Source organism: Hakea prostrata, chromosome 10 (assembly GCF_041222555.1).
Source record: "Hakea prostrata isolate BN-2017 chromosome 10, UWA_Hpros_2, whole genome shotgun sequence".
NCBI classification, from domain to species: Eukaryota; Viridiplantae; Streptophyta; class Magnoliopsida; order Proteales; family Proteaceae; genus Hakea; species Hakea prostrata.
The window spans coordinates 7520638-7539817 of record NC_142609.1 but is presented as its reverse complement, the minus strand read 5'-3'; the positions used below and the strand labels follow the sequence as shown (position 1 = coordinate 7539817).

Sequence of the window (19180 nt, the reverse complement as noted above, 5' to 3'; positions counted from 1 at the left end):
CCCTACTTTTAGTGTCAGTACTGTAAGCTAGACAAGAGGACAAGGCTAAAGTGGTTGGGTATTACATATTTATTGTTATGTACTGTATCTATGTCAAAGACTGATCGCATTGTATTTCAAGGGTTGTTGTAAGTATTTTTGAAAACAATTTTACCTCTAATATTTTATATTCTAGACATTCAATTATTGAATTTGTCATTTCAATTTTCCATATGACAATTATAGTCTGATGAAACAAATAATTGAAACATGAGCTTCATATTGAAACATATTTTAGTCCCTTAAATTTGTATATAGATAGTGATACTAATTTGTATAAAACAATGAGACACATATGTACCATACACATTATTGTAACTCTTCATTTTAAAATTGTAGTGAGCATAATAGTCTGATGAAACAAAGAGTTGGTATGTACAGTGGTTATTCCAATTTACCAAAAAAATTATGAAGATATGAAGATTTGGTATGCATGAATGCACTAACATTTATGCAAACTTGTAAAATGAAATGGTTCCGTTCTGAAGCTACTTGAAACGGAATGATTCCGCTTCATCAGTATCATCACAGTGGTGATGAAACGGAATAGTTACATTTAAAAAGGAACCATTCCGTTTCATGAGCCTGATCATAATGATGAAACGGAGTAGTTCCTTTTGAAAAGGAACCATTCCGTTTCATCTCTGTGATCAGTCTGATGAAACGGAAAGGTTCATTTTTAAACAGAATTATTCAATTTCATCACTGTGATGACAGTAATGAAACGGAGTGGTTCCTTTTTAAACATAACTACTCCGTTTCATCAGTCTAATTGTCACACCCCACCCAGCCGGTTTTCGGACACTCCCGAATACCCGTGGGGGTACTCTCCGCAGGATCTCGGTTCATCTCCATAACAACATAATATATGCATAATCCAAGAGCAAAAAATATAAGAAGTAAATCTAGGTTATTCGCGGAGTCTCAAGTCAACGCGTTCTAACAACGGAAAGGGGACACCTAAACCCACCCGTAAGAACTCCAGCCTCGATGGCTAGACTCCAAAGCCTCTGCACGTCACTCCCATCATGCATCTTCGTATTCTCGCTCGTGCAAACTCTCCGGTTTGGTTATCACACCTGCCGAGTCTAAGAAGACAATATTCATAGAGGATGAGTTCCACGACTCGGTGGTCTAACATATCATACATCATGTACACACACACTATCGCATATACAATCGATGATAAAAGAATGAACATGAAGATTGATTATAACTTCTACCATGTAGTCTCTCGGTAGACACGCTTTGATAACACACCAGCCTCCTCGGGTGTCTCATCCTCACCCTCAACAAGAGCGTCTATTGGGTTCACCGCGGTAGTTGGGTCTGTCACATCAACCATGGCTGGGGTTGGTCACACTCTCTCACATCACCATTGGCTTGGACGGCGCGTGTCAGGTTTACTCTGCCCATGCAAGTCACTATGTCTCGTGCTACATGTGATCCGGTACTTTTCCTCATGCCTGCGCCCTTTTGGTCCGGTCGTTCTCACCTTGAATGGAATCCTCACGGGAGGCATCTATTGGATCCCATTCCTTCCCCGTGTAATCTACATTGCTGGGTGGATGCCGTCATGTCCCCTCCGCCGCCTACCGCCGTCTTTTGGGCGATCACGAGGTCCGTTCTAACACATGTCACTATCCCCGCATGATCCGTGGGTCTGTTTGATGCACACGCCCCATCCCGTATCACGGGTCACTCGGCTTCAATACCCCTGCTGAAGGGTAGTGCACTCACGGGATTCTTAACCACATGCATCTAGACAACCACCCGACTATGGTGCTCGACATCAAGGGACGGTGTCCCATACCACAGCCGCTGTACCCAAGCTAGGTACCGGTGGTAAACCCCATTTCCCGTCACATACATTCATATGCATCAATCAGTGAGTAACCAATCACATAATCACATCGATTTACCTTTAATCATTCAATCGAAATACGGTATGATACGCGGGACTATCGAGATTATAGAGGTAACATAAATTATCATGCAATACCACATTATTCACAATCCAAATACACAATGATATTACATAATATATGCGATGTTATCCTCACCTGTTAATCGAGAATTCCGTGCAAGTCCCACAATTTCACAAATTAACGAATGCCCAAGACACAATTAACCTAGCAAATCGGACTAAATTAAATTTAATTCGGGATTCAATTTGAACAAGGATCAATGTGGGTTAACCGGGTATTAATTTCAGTTCAACAAGGCGGGTCAACTCAGTCCCAAATCGACCCGGTTCTCGGCGGGCGCTCCCGAGTCAACTCGGTCGTGCCTCTGTTTCGCACGAGGTTCAAAGTAGCGTGCACACGGCCGTGCGATCTTTCTCGGGTCGAAATTATTCCCCTCAACCTAAGCCCTCCAATTTCACATTTAAATGAAATTACCCATCAAAACCTCATGAAATTGGGCCAAAATTAGGTATGTTGAGCGGACTTACCTCTCTCGCGATCATACCTCCAAATCGGATTCCGCACCGTCGAACTACACACTCTTCCTCCCCGCTTCTTCTCCTCTTCTCTCTCCTCTCCCACGGCTCTCTCCCTTTAGAAAACCAAAATCCCGAATTTGGTTCAATTGGGGTTAAAAGCTTTTAAGAGGTGAAATGACCATTTTGCCCTTCATCGAAAAGGGACCGGTCGATAATTTATCCGACCGCCTCCATCCGACCGCCCCATATCTTCTTCATCCGGGCCGATCGCGTGGCTTCGGAGGGTAGGTCCTTACACATTACCAACTCAATGGTATATTTTATTTGAGATTTGAAGTCCTCTTGCATAGCTTTGGGCATACCAAAATCTCACTTTAATGCCTTAAGGAGTAATTTTCTCTCTCCTAGTGAAGTCAAACAAAGTGCCCGAGTCTTCATCACTGTCATTCAAGTCCATATGATCGATTTCTGAACTTTTGGGCTCAACTTGGATGGTCAAGAGTGAACCTCATCCTGAACTTCGGGTTCACGGACCTGAAATGCCGGGTTATTAGGTTAGGATTTTTAGGGATCTCACACTAATCACAGTGATGAAACGGAATGGTTCCTTTTTAAACGGAACTACTCCGTTTCATCAGACTGATCATAGAGATGAAACGGAATGATTCCTTTTTAAACGGAAGTATTCCGTTTCATCAGACTGATCACAGTGGATGAAACGGAATTGTTACTTTTTAAACGGAACTACTCCATTTCATCACTGTGATCAGGCTCATGAAACGGATGGTTCCCTTTCAAGTAGCTTTAGAACGGAACCATTTCATTTTACCAAGTTTCAAAATATTTCCATTTCCTCCAAAATGCGTTTGAAACATTAACACATCGCATTCGTGAATTCCTTGGGTGTACGCCCATCGACGAGGCTTTACTAACTTGGTTAAAAGACAAGTTAAATTTAAACTGTATTTCAAACAAGTGTTTAAAATGTTCAAATATTTACGTGATTCACAAGATTGGTGCTTTAACTGCCACCATACAACATGGCCGTTCATAACCCAGCTTTATAAATATTTTCTTTTAAGCTTTATAGGATATGCAGATCACATAGAACATAGGAGGCATCTCTCACTTGGCACATCCAATTTTCATCCTCTAGACAACATCTTCCTTTACATCACCTTTCTTAGGAATTTGTGATTCTTACCTTCTTAATTTGGTATACTTGGTTGCAACACGTTGTCAATGCAGACATTATTGTGCTACTCTAGCTTTACTGACATAATAAATGTGTGTATGTCTCTGTATGTTACACAATATGAAAGGGAGGGTTGCACGTAATTCATGGGTCTGTAATTCAATCAGATGTTACCTTGCATGATTCCTGTGAGCATTGCTTCATTCTTTTTGGGTCCATTGAGCATTGACAAAATCAAAGACGAAGTTTAAGAATAATTCATTTGTTATCTTATAACAGAGTAAGAAACTATATGGATTTCCATTACTTGAAACTTGTTGATTACCATGGCCTTTACAAACTAGTTTAGACATACAAGAATTCAATTTTCTTAGACAAGCACTGTCCTTAATGTAAGGCACCACTAGATTGTTCATTCAGATAATCGACCTTGGGACAACAAGAGTGAGCTTTAGTTCAGGTGACACATTGGGAGCTAAGGCATTCTCGTTGTTGGAAGGTCTTATCTCAGAATCTTCATGTCCCAAAACAGGCACCAGAGGAAGAAAGCATGAAGTTGATGTGAAGCATTTCATGTCTTGGCATTCCCTTTCTAACTTTGCTTCTTTTCCTACCAAATTAAGGTCTGTCAAGGACAGGTTGTGTCACATCCACCCAGCCGGTACCCCATTTGGAATACCCGGGAATGTGATCCACAGTCCAAGGATCAAGATTCGTAGGTCCATGCCTCCCACATACACAATGACATAATCATGAACAATGATAATCGAGGTAAAAACAACTAATACTAAGTATCATGAATAAGGTAAGATTAAATAAATTAGAGTGCGGAAGACAGATAATATCAAAGTGTGAACATAATCATAAAGGTGAGAGAAGGTATGATAACCACCCTCTCAGAGTAGCGGAAAAGAAGTACGATAAAGTTAGTTACATGTCCAAGTATTTAAAAGATAAATCCAAAAATAAGTTAATTACATGTCCAAATACTCCAAAAATACACCAGGGAAATGGGGCACTAAGCTAGGGTTTCCTCTACTCTAATAATAGTCTCCTCAATGGTACGGATGAAGTAAACCCAGCTTTGCCGCTCCCGCACAACCGTGGGGCTAACCCTGGTGCGAATAGTAATCCTCCTTGGCACCAACACTCGGATCTTCACAGATGCCACTACCCGAAGGGTAGTATGCGGAATCATAGTCCGTCTCGAAGGGGGTGCCATCATAATCTTCGGTATCTGTAGGATAATCTAAAAACATTTGTACAAAAGGAATGAGTTCGAAGAACTCAGCAAGGTAGTTATTCCATAATTAGAAATCATACACATACAAAACATACATAATGCAATGTGATATGGAACATATGATGCAGTATGATTCTAACTCTATGAATGCTAGTCTCTAGGGTAGACATGCTTTAAGTCATAGCACCATACTTCTTTGGGTGGTCAGTCACTCCCCCTCAATCATACAAGATATCGTGGGTCTGCCAGGGAAGTTCGATAAAGTCATCTCAAAAACCATGGTAAGGGAATAGGTCACCGCTCTCTCACATCACCGTTTGGTATAAGTATTGGCGCATGTCACAGTAAAGCCTAGCCCAATGCAAGTCATCTACTCAGTCGATCAAGTCAGATCCAGATATGTCCATTCCTCGCCCCCGGCGATCCTTTCCGGTATCCTTCACACTAGAGTCAGCGAAATCCCGGATTTCGGACTCATCAACCCTATTGGTCATCCACAAATAGTAAACGGGAAGCTCTCACGTCCTCTCACGGATTGGTTACAGGTCTTGTGCGCCCGTGAGCCCAAGTCTAGCCATTTGCAACCCTACCAATAAATGGCCCCTTTCGGGTATCCGTAGTATGGTTTATGTCCCCTACCGGATTGGTTACCGGCCTAGAGCGCCCATCCAACCGTATACTACCACGGGTTGTTCGGTCTCAATGCCCTTCCGATTCGGGTCTGACACGACAAGGATAAACCTAGCCACCCAACTAGACAGTCCTATGTATGTCATCCAATAACCCGGGAGAGGTAACATGACAAGAGTATGAAGATTTCAAGTACTCATCTTTCATGCCCAAACATCTTATTGTAAGTGATTTTTTGTTTTTTTTTTGTGATTCTAAGGATATAGGTAAAAGGAAATTTTTTTGTTATTGGAAAGGGTGTGGTTTTCTATCCCTGCTCCAACACATATATAACAATCTTATAAAGATTTAAAAGAAATCAAGAGATTCTATTCATAAGTAAGAACATAATTCATAAGTTGATGATCTATATGTTTATGGAGATAACCATCCTTACCTTGGGTTGAATTGACGATGAATTGAGAATACCAAGAAATAGTCCAAAAGAATTGTTAAGACCCTAAACAAACATCAATAATAAGTTAGAGAAGAAATTGGGAAGATCGGATAGTAATTGGATCAAAACTGGCCAAGGTTGCTGTCAGCAACAACTTTGGTCGATGTTCTTGGTTGATGGTATCGACCAAAAGGATCGACCAAAAATCTCTTCGGGATAGAATAGTGGATTTTGGGGGTTTTCATCCGAAATTGGTTTTCCGGTGTTCGGATCAATCTGAAACTTGGAGCAATGCTTAACAACAATAGTAGGACACTATACGTCAAGAAATTTACCCAATCCAATGGTCCAAACAAAAAGCCCCAAATTGAGCTAACAAGTTCAAGTGACAAACATCATGGCATGAGTTGGGATTGATTGCATTGACATGGAAATGGCGTGTAATAGCTAGGGGAACTAATAGAATTTCGATTGGAATCATATAGTAGTGATAAACATGAACATAGCATGCCCTATAACTCAGTTTGGTACAAAATGGCATGATGTTAATAGAAAAATTAAGGAATACATATGCTAGGCATGAGATGGAGGCATAGCATCAATGGATGGTTAAGAAGATCATAGGTTAATCATGTGTAGACACTTGGAGTGGTGGTTGCAAGGTTGCAGCACCATTTCCAATGTCTCACCAGCAAGATAGAAATAGAAAAGAATAGAAAATGGTAGGATAGAGAGTGGAATGGTGATTCATACCTTGGTGTGGAAGATGTAGACAAGAATCAATAGTAAACAATGAGTTTTTGATGAGGTGCCCTTCACATTAGCCAAGGAGTTGCTTTGGGAAGCACTCCCCACGATTTCAGGTGAGAAAATGATTGCAATAGGGGCTCAAGGCTCGAGGTTATAATAAATAGTGGGAATATTCCATGGAACAGACTGGGAAACTTTGGTCGATGGTTTTAGTCGATGGCATTGACCAAAATGATCGACCAAAATGTTTCTTAGCAGAAAAACAGGTTTAGTTCAGCAACTTCAAGTAGGGATTTGAAAGGCTATACAAGGTCAATTTGAGTGAGGTTTTCTTCCACAATTAAATCAAGAAGTCTAGTTTCGGGGAATACCTTCGGATTGTGCACAGGAGGTCATTAGGTACATCAACTAGATTAATCTTCTCCGATGCTCAGACTTTCCTTAAACACTGACAATGCATTTAAGCAAGGGGTATCATCATCAATGTCCATAGGCTTAGTCTCCGAATCATGATCATCAATCAGAATGGTCCATAAGTCTCTTCTACCACCGCTTCGGGTCTTCGGACCTAAATACAACAGTGGATCCGGGTTAGGGTCAGGGTTAGAATAGGGCTGGATATTACAGGTTGTCTCTATAACCTTCAGGCTGAGCAGCTACTCTGGTGAGAGAATGGGTTGTAATGGGCAATAAACCACATGAAATGGAGGCTTTATTACTCTTAGAACTGGTGCTACGACCTTGAAGATGTACTGAGTTGTAGTTTCTAACTTGTTAGAATTAGGTAGCAAAGAAAGATGAGAAGTTGAGTTGATGAACATAAAAAGGTTATGATATTTGGAATGTTATATCTTACCATGTCAAAGAGGCTAGACCGAAGCTTCTTCTTGTTGAGGCTGCTTTGTCTAAGGAAATATTTTTGTGCATGGCTTGCCACTTGAGTTGGAGTTCTTGTGGTGACAAAATTTCTTGAGATGCCTCTCCAGTCACCTTTGCCAAGCTTCTCTAGCCCAGAAGAAAAGTCCTTTGCTCCTGCTCTGTCCATGGAACTCCTAACCACCCACAAGCCCCAACAAGAAAAGAATTAAAATATTAAAAAAAAAAAAAATCCATCACATAGACAGAGAACTGTTTTAGGAACTAGCATTTAAAATATAAAGGACAAGTGAACATAAAGAGTATTTGGGTTAATTTTCACAGATTTGTATTTATATATACAAATTTAAAATAAAGAAACAACTAGTAATTATATGACATGGTTTAAACAAGTATGAACTGCATGGGTCCTTTTCTGCTATTTCCATTTTTCATTTTAGGAGAGATAGCTAGTCTTCGGCTCTGTTTTTGTCTTTGACATTGGGACCTGTTATATTCCTTTACTTATCTAGCATATCTGGCTTTATTGGAGCTGTTGAAGGACTGTGGTTTTGGGTTTCTTTTGATTTGAATGGATCTCTTCTAGCATCCAAAAAGCAAAGCGCAACAACCACAGTAATCATCAGCAATACATCAAAATTTTTACATAGAAGCGTAAAATAAATAACCATTAACAGAAACATTTGAAGATCTAATCTGGATTCTAAAAAATTTTGTGGCAACCTTCTTTTGGGGGAAACATAGTATGCTGGAAAAGTCAGTAGAATGAAACAAAATCACCTGCAACTTGTAGAAAATATTTTGGTTTCTTTTCAATAAAATAAATGTAGGTAATACATCAAAAGTAATTCAATTCAATTAATTGATGGGGAAAAAATTCCTTACCTGGATTTGCTTTCCCTTACTTGAAGTATTCGCAGCGGAAGTCTAGATCCACGTTCTCGTTCCACCACCAAAGATTTACCGGCGAGATTCCACAATCACAGGGAAAGGGAATAATATCCACAACCCAAATGCCGTGGATTAATGGAATGAAGATCAAATACTAGGAAAGAAGAATTTCTAAGCCTGCGATTCTAAGAGAGAGGGAGAGAGAGATGGAGCCGCCGTTTCTCAGAGATTCGCTCGTGCGAATGAATCACTCAGTTACTTACTCACTAATGCGGTGGTTACCAAAATATATAACCCTATTTTGTAACCGCCCTAATAGTGAGTTTCCAATATTGCCCTTGGGCATTTAATTTATTAATCAAATTAATAAATTCCAACAGCTCCCACTTGCACAAGGGCAAGTGTTAATCTTTCAATGTGTCCCAGACACACTTGTATATCCCAGATATACACATTCAATCTCTCTGCTATGTATCCCAGATACATAGACCTCTTGTGTCCCAGACACATGTATATCCTAGATATACATATTCATTGATCTCTTCACTATGTATCCCAGATACATAGACCACCTGTGTCCCAGACACTAATATCCACAATCATACTGGCAAAATGGGTTGTGCGACCAAAGTGATATACACACGCGTGAGCCCCAAACTAGAAACCTTCCCGAAGGCCGAATGGCACATCACTCATAGAAACAAATCAAATAAGCATTAGAATAACACAGTGTCCTAGGTTTATTCAAACTCACCGAGACTAAAGGTATCTCGATCCCTCTTAGAGATCACCTTCTTGTCCTTAAAATGTTCACTACTGTAACACATACAGTTGGCGCCAGCAAACACTTTTTAGGGTGCAGTTGAATCAAACATTTCCTTTCGCCCCAGACCATCACTACACTTAGGATTGACTCCTTTCCCAGTAGTGCCCCTTTAGGTCGAATTAATCATGACCATAGGTAACACCCCAAAGTAGCCACATCAACCCTTCGTTTCATGATGTCGTCGAAAGTCACTAAGAACACTAATGGACCATAAGGTCCAGGACTCACACAATGAGAGGAGCAGGGATCCATCCTCTTATTTCCAATGATCGCTAAGCACACATAGTATGATATATGTGCTATGGTGGAGCATTCTATATACAATAGAACGTATGTCCATCTCAACACCATACGGGTCTTAGTCTAGTCGCAACCTCTTGCGCCTAACCCGAGTTTCTTTATTGTCGCCACCCTAGCGCCACATAAAGTACTCGCACTTGGCTCCTATAGGCAACATGAATAGTGGGAATATTCATGTCGATTCTCTTCACAATAGAGAAACTCATCTTGATTCCAAATCAAGGCGACATCATGATTATGAATTGACCTACACAAAGTCATTCACAATCTGTCTCATCTCTGCTCGCCTCCAAGGCGCCAGAGGCGAATGCTCGTGTGAGTGAGCCATTCTCTTGCCTATTGACATATCTTGTTTTATGCTAGCAAAAATACAATCACACAGAAAGTGAATAAAAAAAATGCTGGAATGAACTCATATTATTCATTAATAAGAAAGTCTCAGTACAAAAACAAGTCACAATCTCACGTAAGCCCAAGGATTTTACATGAGAAATAAAAACATCATTGGCTATGGGTTTGGTAAGAGGGTCAGCTACCATCAAACTAGTAGATATGTGCTTAAGTACAACTTTCTTCCTTGATGTAATGTCTCTAACAATGTGATATCTCAACTGTATATGTTTGGTCTTCCCATGATACTTGGGGTCCTTGACATAGCTAAGAGCTGCCGTACTATCACATAGAGACAAGGGCAGCCTCTTTGGATGTCATCACAATCCCGATATGTCGAAGGAATCTCCTCAACCAAACAGCCTCTTGAACCGTAGCCGAGCATGCCACATACTCTGCTTCCATGGTCGAGAGGCATATACAAGCTCGCTTCTTGCTACACCACGAAATGGCCCCGCCATCAGCAAGAAAGCATATCCGAGAGGTTGATTTGAGCTCATCAATGTCTCCAGCCCGATCGGCATCACTATAGCCAACTAACCGCAAATCCGATCCTTGGTAACACAACATGTAGTTACTCGTTCCTCGAGATATCTCAATATCCTCTTGATCGCTTTCAAAGTGCTCTATGCACGGGTTTGATTGGTACCGACTAACCAAACCCACCTTTGCATAACAAATATCCGGCCTAGTACACATCATAGCGTACATAAGGCTACCCACTGCACTGGAATATGGAACTCTTTCCATCTTGGTTTTCTCCTCTGGAGTCTTAGGACCCATATCAAGGCTCAAATGCAAACCCTTCTCCACTGGAGTATCAATTGGTTTGCAATTGTGCATCTGGTATCTCGTCAAGACATTGTCAATATAGGTCTCTTGAGATAAACCCAGGTAATCTCTTTTGCCTATTTCTCGACAATCTTGACACCAAGCACATAGCTTGCTTCACCCATGTCCTTCATATCAAATACGGAGGACAACCATTTCTTAATGGTTTCCAATAGCTCCTTGCTATTGCTAGCCATAAGTATGTCATCTACGTACAGTGTCAAAATGACATAATTATTATCAGATCTCTTGGTGTAAACACAGTGGTCTTCCTCAAGCATGGAAAAACCATTTTCCATCATAGCTTGGTGGAAGCGCACATTCCACTGTCTAGATGCTTGCTTTAAGCCATATATGGACTTCTTAAGCTTGCACACTTTGCGCTCAAGTCCATGTGCTTCAAAGCCTTGAGGTTGATCCATATAGATCTCTTCCTCAAGTTCTCCATTGAGAAAAGCAGTTTTTACATCCATCTGATAAAGCTCCAAGTCCAACTGAGCAACAATGGCTAGTATGAGGCGAATTGAGCAAACCTAACCACAGGGGAAAAAGTTTCCTCATAATCAACGCCCTCTCGTTGGGTGTAGCCCTTAGCCACTAAACGAGCCTTGAATCTCTCAATAGATCCATCCGCCTTTCTTTTGATCTTGAGAACCCACTTGTTCCCAATTGCCTTTCGGCCTGGCGGCAAGTCAACTAAGTCCCAGACATGATTAACTTTCATCGACTCCAACTCTTCCTTTATTGCTTTTAACCATTCCTTTGAGCTTGACCCCGCAAGAGCTTCCTGCACTCTCTTTGGTTCATGCTCATCGACTGAAATCATCTCACAGTCACTCTCTTCAGGAGTTTCCATGTAGGCTTCATCCTCTATGTCGAAACGTCGACGAGGAACTAGCCCGCGCCTACTACGGCGCAAGTGCATGTCAGATTGCTCACCGTCTAAGGTAGCTATCACATCTGCACTCCCACTCCCACTAGGATCTTCCGGATGAACCCCGGGTTCATTATCCGAGAATCTGAATCCTTGGAGTGACAAGACCACTATCTTGTATCTCAAAGAATTCCGATGATTCTTTGTTAACTCCTGAAAGAGATGGAAAATCATTCTCCAAGAATGTTGCATCCCTAGACTCAAGTTCCGTTCTCCTCTCATTCTCATCTAGTCCAATGAAGACATGGCCCTTTGAGGGTTCAGAATATCTCATAAAGATACACTTTCTTCCTCTCGGGTCCAAGCTTTCCATATTGGTGAGAAGTAGAGTGAACATATGTTGCACATCCCCATGCGCGCAAGTAACTCAAATCTGGCTTCCTTCCGGTCCACAACTCATATGGTGTGGAAGGAACCGATTTGGTTGGAACTCTGTTGAGGATATAGGCCGCAGTCAGCAAAGCATCTCCCCAATAAGAGATGGGTAGATTTGCCTGCGCCATCATGGATCTCACCATGTCTAGCAAGGTTCTATTCCTCCTCTCAACAACCCCATTTTGCTGTGGAGTCCCTGGAATAGTAAATTGTCTAGATATCCCCTTTTCATCACATAACCCTTTGAACATATCGGAGAGATACTCTCTACCTCTATCCGTTCTAAGAGTTTTAATCCTTTTATCTAACTGATTCTCAACCAAGCTCATGAATTTCTTAAAACATTCCAGAGCTTCTGACTTATGAGAAATTAGATAAATGTGACCATACCTTGTATAGTCATCTATGAATGTGATGAAATATGACTGTCCTTTTCTAGTATGCACATTCATGGGTCCACACACATCTGAATGGATAAGTTCTAAAGGAAGAGAGGCTCTCAAAGCCTTTTTAAATGGTTTTCTAGTTGCTTTTCCTGCTAGACATGACTCACAGGTTGGCAAATCAGATAGTGAACCTTGGCCTAAGAGACCTTCTCTTGCCAACCTGTTCATCCTATCTAAGCCAATATGTCCTAGTCTAGCATGCCACAAATTAGAATCAATACACATAGTATTTTGGCAAACATAAACATTACTAGAATTAAATGAATAATCAATTGTATCCAATACAATGAAACCATTATCAAGAAAACCATAACCATAAACTGTATCACCTAGATACAAAACCAAAGAATTGTTTTCAAATACAATTCTAAAACCATGTCTTAAAAGATAAATAACAGAAACAAGATTTCGCCGAATGTCTGGAGCATACAAGACATCATGGAGTAACAACGTCATCGGCCACCTCGCAAAACTAATTTGCATGTGCCTATGCCATGAACCTCCACGCTTGAGCTGTTCCCCATCGTTATCCTTTTGCTTCCTCTTGGAATACGACGGTATTCCACGAAGCTCGAGCGTTCCCTTGTTATGTGTTCTGTCACCTTTGAATCAACAATCCACAAAGGATTTAGTTCAGCAAGCATAGTAGAACTTGTTACATAACAAGATGAGGTATAACACACAAGACATACCTCTTGCTCGGTGCAATCACGAGCAAAATTACCGGGCTTTCGGCACTTGAAGCAAATCAAAGCTGATTTCTTCTTGCCAGCACTAGTCCCCCTTGAACGCTTGGGCCCACTCTTGTTTTTGTTCCCACCCTGGTTACTTTGCTTGGACCGCTGAGGTTGAACTTTCTCTCTCTTGCGCTTGAAGCCTGCACCCTTACTAGTGCTAGCTTCAGCGGCAAATACATCAGTTTGAGGGGTATCGGCCAACATCCGATCCTCATCAAGCTCAAGGTGCTTGGCAGCTTGATCGAAAGTCTTGACCTCATCAGCATGAGTCAAGAAGATCTTCATATGCTCCCAAGTCTTTGGCAATGACCTGATGACTGCAGAGACTTGCTCCTCATCAGTCTTCTGGCGCCCACATGCGCTCAACTCACTAATCATGTTTGACATGATGGTTATATGCTGCCTCATGGTGTGACCCTGGCGCATCTTATAACCGTCAAAAGTGAGTCCGAGCTGGCGGCCTCTTGTGGTGGAAGTCCCTCCATACTGGAACTTCACAGCCTCCCACAAAGACTTTGCAGTCCTATGCTTCTCATAACGAAGCATCAGGTCATCCCTCATGGAGCTCAGGATTGTAATCCTGGCTACCCGGTCTTTCCTCTTCCAAGCATTGTATATATCAAGGTCCCTGCGATCTTGTGCGGTGATACCTTCCTCGGTGGGTTCATGGTCCTGGTTTATGGTCTCCAGCATATCCTGCTCTTCCAGGAGATATTGCACCTTTCGGTGCCGAGGGTCATAATTCCTCTCATTCAGCTTATCTCCTTTAGTGAGGTCAAGCAACAATGCTCTTGGTAGCAGCCATTTTTTCTAGAGATATTACATACAAGAATGAGTTCAATAAATCTAGCATAAAACACAACTCATGCAACAAAAAATCACACTAGCATAGTCAACTTATGGGATAAGCACTTAAACCAAAAGAGATGCTAAAAAACCATTCAATCAAACTCTCATGCAAACCCACATAGACTTATACATTAGCTTCATTCTGTGCATGAAACATGATTGATAGACCCATAAATAAAAAAAAAAGTTTTATTAAAATAAAACATGCAATCATGTTCAAGCTATGAGGTGGTTCACACAGAACCCTTCTACCTCATTAGCTCCCACTAGGCCCCAATAGGCCCTCAATGCCCAAACATCACACAGATCGTCGGGCTATTGGTGTCCAAGTAAGTTAGAAACACATTCCCGAATCGGATGCAGACCAATATTCAAAAAAATCCATCTCCCAGACGGACTGCCGTCTGCCCAGACGGAATTCCGTCTGCCTTTTATGCCCAGACGGATGACCGTCTGCCCAGACGAAAATTCCGTGTGGGTCACTGTGACCACTTTGATAATAGACGAACGACCGTCTAGTCAGACGGTCGTCCGTCTGGTCCACAGTGACCAAAAACGGCGATTTTTCAATTTTTCTTGAACGAAAAAAAAAACGGTAAAACACGTTTTTTCACTCAAAAAATCATCCAAAAACACATAAAAAAATCCAACAATAAATTTTTAAACAAAAAATTATCATCATGGATTATCAATTCATGCAAATCTTCATTAGGGAAATTCACAAGGATCTCCCACTCAGATCCGAATCAAAATTAAAGGTTTCCAAAAACCCTATCAATCTTCCCATGGGTTTCGTATTAAACCCTTGATCCTCCCATTGGATCCATACAATAAAATTAAACAATGGGGAGGAACAATAAACGTGGGAACCAATGGCTCTGATGCCAATGTAGGTAATACATCAAAAGTAATTCAATTCAATTAATTGATGGGGAAAAAATTCCTTACCTGGATTTGCTTTCCCTTACTTGAAGTATTCGCAGCAGAAGTCTAGATCCACGTTCTCGTTCCACCACCAAAGATTTACCGGCGAGATTCTACAATTACAGGGAAAGGGAATAATATCCACAACCCAAATGCCGTGGATTAATGGAATGAAGATCAAATACTAGGAAAGAAGAATTTCTAAGCCTGTGATTCTAAGAGAGAGGGAGAGAGAGATGGAGCCGCCGTTTCTCAGAGATTCGCTCGTGCGAATGAATCACTCAGTTACTTACTCACTAATGCGGTGGTTACCAAAATATATAACCCTATTTTGTAACCGCCCTAATAGTGAGTTTCCAATATTGCCCTTGGGCATTTAATTTATTAATCAAATTAATAAATTCCAACAATAAAAACAATCAAAAAAGCCTTACTGAAAAGTCACAAAACAACCGAAAAAGTAAAAGGGAAAGAACTTTTAGAACCCTACATCAGCTTTGACATACTTCATTATGGCTAACCAGTACAATGAGACATCTTATTAAACACAATTATGTGTACTTGAAAATAATAGCAGACATATAAAGAAAAACAGGAAAGAAGGAAACAAAGTTCAGTCAATCTTTGCTCACCTTTTTTCCTTTCCTGAGCTCTACCCATGAGACCATCTGAGAGATAACCCTCGGAGACTTCATCAGAATTTTCATCACTGGAAATACGAGAAGAAGATGATGAGGAAGCAGGTGAGGATGACAAGATTGATGAAGTGCATGACAAGCAGTCTGTGCTAAAACTCTTCTTCATAGCAAGTGAAGAAGAGTGTATCTCAAGTTGAACACCGAAAAGCCTCAAACCTCCAACATCACTTCCTCTGTAAATGGTGCAGGTCCTTGAATTATGCCCCATGTTCCCACAATGTCAGCATTTCCTACCCATACTTGCCCAGACAAAACTTCAGAAGCTAACCACCGACACGCACACATACAAACCAGAGAATGAAAGATAAGAACCATGCTCTGCTCACTACTTAGGTTTGGTGGTGGTTTATATGAATGTGAGTGAAGGAAAGTATAGGCAGGATAATTGGATGGACATAGTTTTTTTGTTGGATATTTTCCATTATGGATCTCCAAAACAAAAATAAGTACAACAGTTAAAAGAGAGTCACACCATCATTTGTGTGTGTCTCTCAATTTTATTTAGTTTTAATTTAGAATTGAAGAGGGACCATTAGAAGCAGTTAGATACCATTCATAGCCAATCTGCCTTTTTTTTTCTTTTTTTCTTCCTACTTTTCTATAAGCCAATGAGTTCAGATTACCTACCATGATCATTTTTATAAACCACATGGGGGTTGAACAATGGGGTAGAAAGAGAAATTATATCCTTTTCTTGGACAAGCTAACTGATAACAAAAACAAGATAATGACTTGAGCCTGAGATAAAATAGTACAATAGTTAAGTAAGTTCTTGAAGGTTTGCTTTCCTGCTTTCTTTGTCTTATTCAAGAGGCACCATTGTTATGTTATCAACATATTTAACTGGTTTCCCTAATTAACCCACTTTATTTTCTCCCTGTTGGATATTTTAATATAGTGCTTCTCACTATTTTTTCTATAAGAACCTCCATTTGACTATTATATTCACACTCATTTTGCAATATAGTAATGCAGTTGATTCAGTAAGCCCTTCATTAACCAAATCAATAGCTATTCTTATAGCCCCTTTCCCAGTCCTCTTTCCATATCGGCATCTCAACATCCACTTGTTCATTTTCTTGACTGTGAATTTGATATCCTATAAAGACAAAAGGAGACAATAGCCAGTTCAAGGGCAATATGAATATAAAAAGTTCATAAAACTCAGCATCATCCCAAACAAATGGGATCAGCTAGAAGGATCCTTTTTCTCCACTTGATTCTATTCATAGTCATTAACACATAGTCAAATAACAAAAGATAAGAAATAAATCACATAGAAATTGTTCATCAAATAAAACCAATCGCTGATATTCTAAATCTATTTCACACATCCATAGTCAAATAACAAAATATAAAAAAACATAGAAACTATTCATAAAAATTGTTCAAAACCCCTTAAATACATATTGTTGACCCAATTGTTCAAATCCCCCCCAGATAACATTCACATAACATTTAACAAATCAGCAACATCCTCAAGCTACTCAGAATTTGTTGCAGATCTCTCAGATTCTGATGAAGAGTTTGAGTGCTTCGAAAGCTTTGGAAGCTGCAACTTTTGAGCAATTTGGTCTAAGCACCGACACATATACCTTATATCACCCCTATTTCGTGTAGTTTTTTCCTCAAGTTTTGACAATCTATCATTCACCTGCTGTTGAAAACCCTCAGCACCATGTGCTCTTACATCTGCACCCTTTGCTCCTACATCTGCCACTTGTTCTCCAAAATGAAAATTAGTGGCAGATATTTTAGCATCATTCTTCTTCTTCTTCCTAGCTGAACTATCCTCCCCTGTAAGATCAACTCCATAAAAAGTAAAGATGCGTGTTAGGAGTTTACCGTACGGGAGAGCACGATTATGTGCCATTCTCGCATATTACATCATTCTAAGCATGATGTAGGGTAGGTTTAGAGGCGTCATCGTATGAACACAATAGGTCACGTAAGCTTCAAATGAAGTTAGGCTTTCATGATGACCACTGCGAGGAACAATGTTGTGTTGCACGATGTATGCAATGGCTCGGGGAATAGGTTTCAGCTGCTTGAGCTTGATGTGGCTGGTGTCACCCGTATATTTCACCATTATATCCCTATATGTCGCATCCACATCAATTAGCTGCTTGAACTTCTTCCTAGGCTCCCAGAAAACACAACTTCCTTCATTTGAGAGTTGAAGAATCTGACATAGGGTAGGAATATCTAACACAATTTCCACCCCTTTAAGTTTGGAGATGGCTGCAAACCTTTCCCCCTGATCTCGGAACAATAAATTTGAATAAAAAACTTTCACGAGCTGCTCATTACAGTTGGTATTTACCTCAAGTATGCCCTCCCACCCAATCTCTCTAAATCTTGGTGATACACCTACACCCTCGAAGGAAGGAATGTGTACATCCCTTCCTTCTTCTATAGCTTGCTTCTTTAACTTTTTATAATCGGATTGGGCATCATCATCTCTAAACTATGACCCCTCATCTTCTACAACTTGTTTTCTCTTTCCCTTCCCCTTGGCCTTTGCCTTTCCCTTTGTCTGGGCAGCTTTTGGAGCCATGCTAGTAGATAACTGTAATTGCTGCATAGATCACAAAACATGTTAGATAAACAACATATTATGACAATGAAAGTAAAGTATAACAAAACAAATAATAATTCTAAGGATGAGACAACATTAAAGAGAGAAGACAAGCATTCTAAGCATCAACGGATTGCCATCTTCCTAAGGTCAAAAAATAGAACGACCCACTACGGCAAACAAATTATAGGAAAAATAGAAGGGAAGAAATAAAATAGGCAAAACTGGGGAACAAACATCTTTAAGACCCAAATAGAAATGACATTTTAAAATCACTAAATCAAATGGCTCATGCCTAATGTAGTCTCTACTAAAATATAAAGCAATGCATCCACAGGAATTGGGTCTCAAATCAATTTCAACCAGAAAACCAAAAGAAAAAGTGAAACTTGAAAGAAGAAAAGCAGAATTGGAAATTTCAATATCTAATTATAGATTAAATAGAGCGAGGGGGTAATTTATCTGTTGAAGTCACATATAGAAATTTGGATTTCAGACAATTCAGTGCAACAAAAGAATAATGTTAGAGATCTCAAGACTATATAAGAGGGGAAGTCTAAGAAACTTGTTAAGAATACATCGATCATTCATAGCTGTAAATAGTGTGTTACACTGGAAATGACTGAAATCCAAATACAACCAATTAACAACAATAACTAGATCAAATGAAATGGAAAAGTACAGGTGTTGCTTAAATCTCCAATTCATGTTCAAACATATGGATTTACAAAGATAGATATAAAGGTGGTTCAAAATGATGGATCAACAAAGATCAAAAATAGCTCC

General features: G+C 40.2%; 1 pseudogene; it reads right to left on the bottom strand.

Annotated features, from left to right (window-relative positions):
• Positions 1-7395: 7395 nt before the first annotated feature.
• Positions 7396-16054, bottom strand: LOC149001787 (transcription factor MYBS3-like; annotated as a pseudogene).
• Between the last annotated feature and the right edge of the window lie 3126 nt (positions 16055-19180).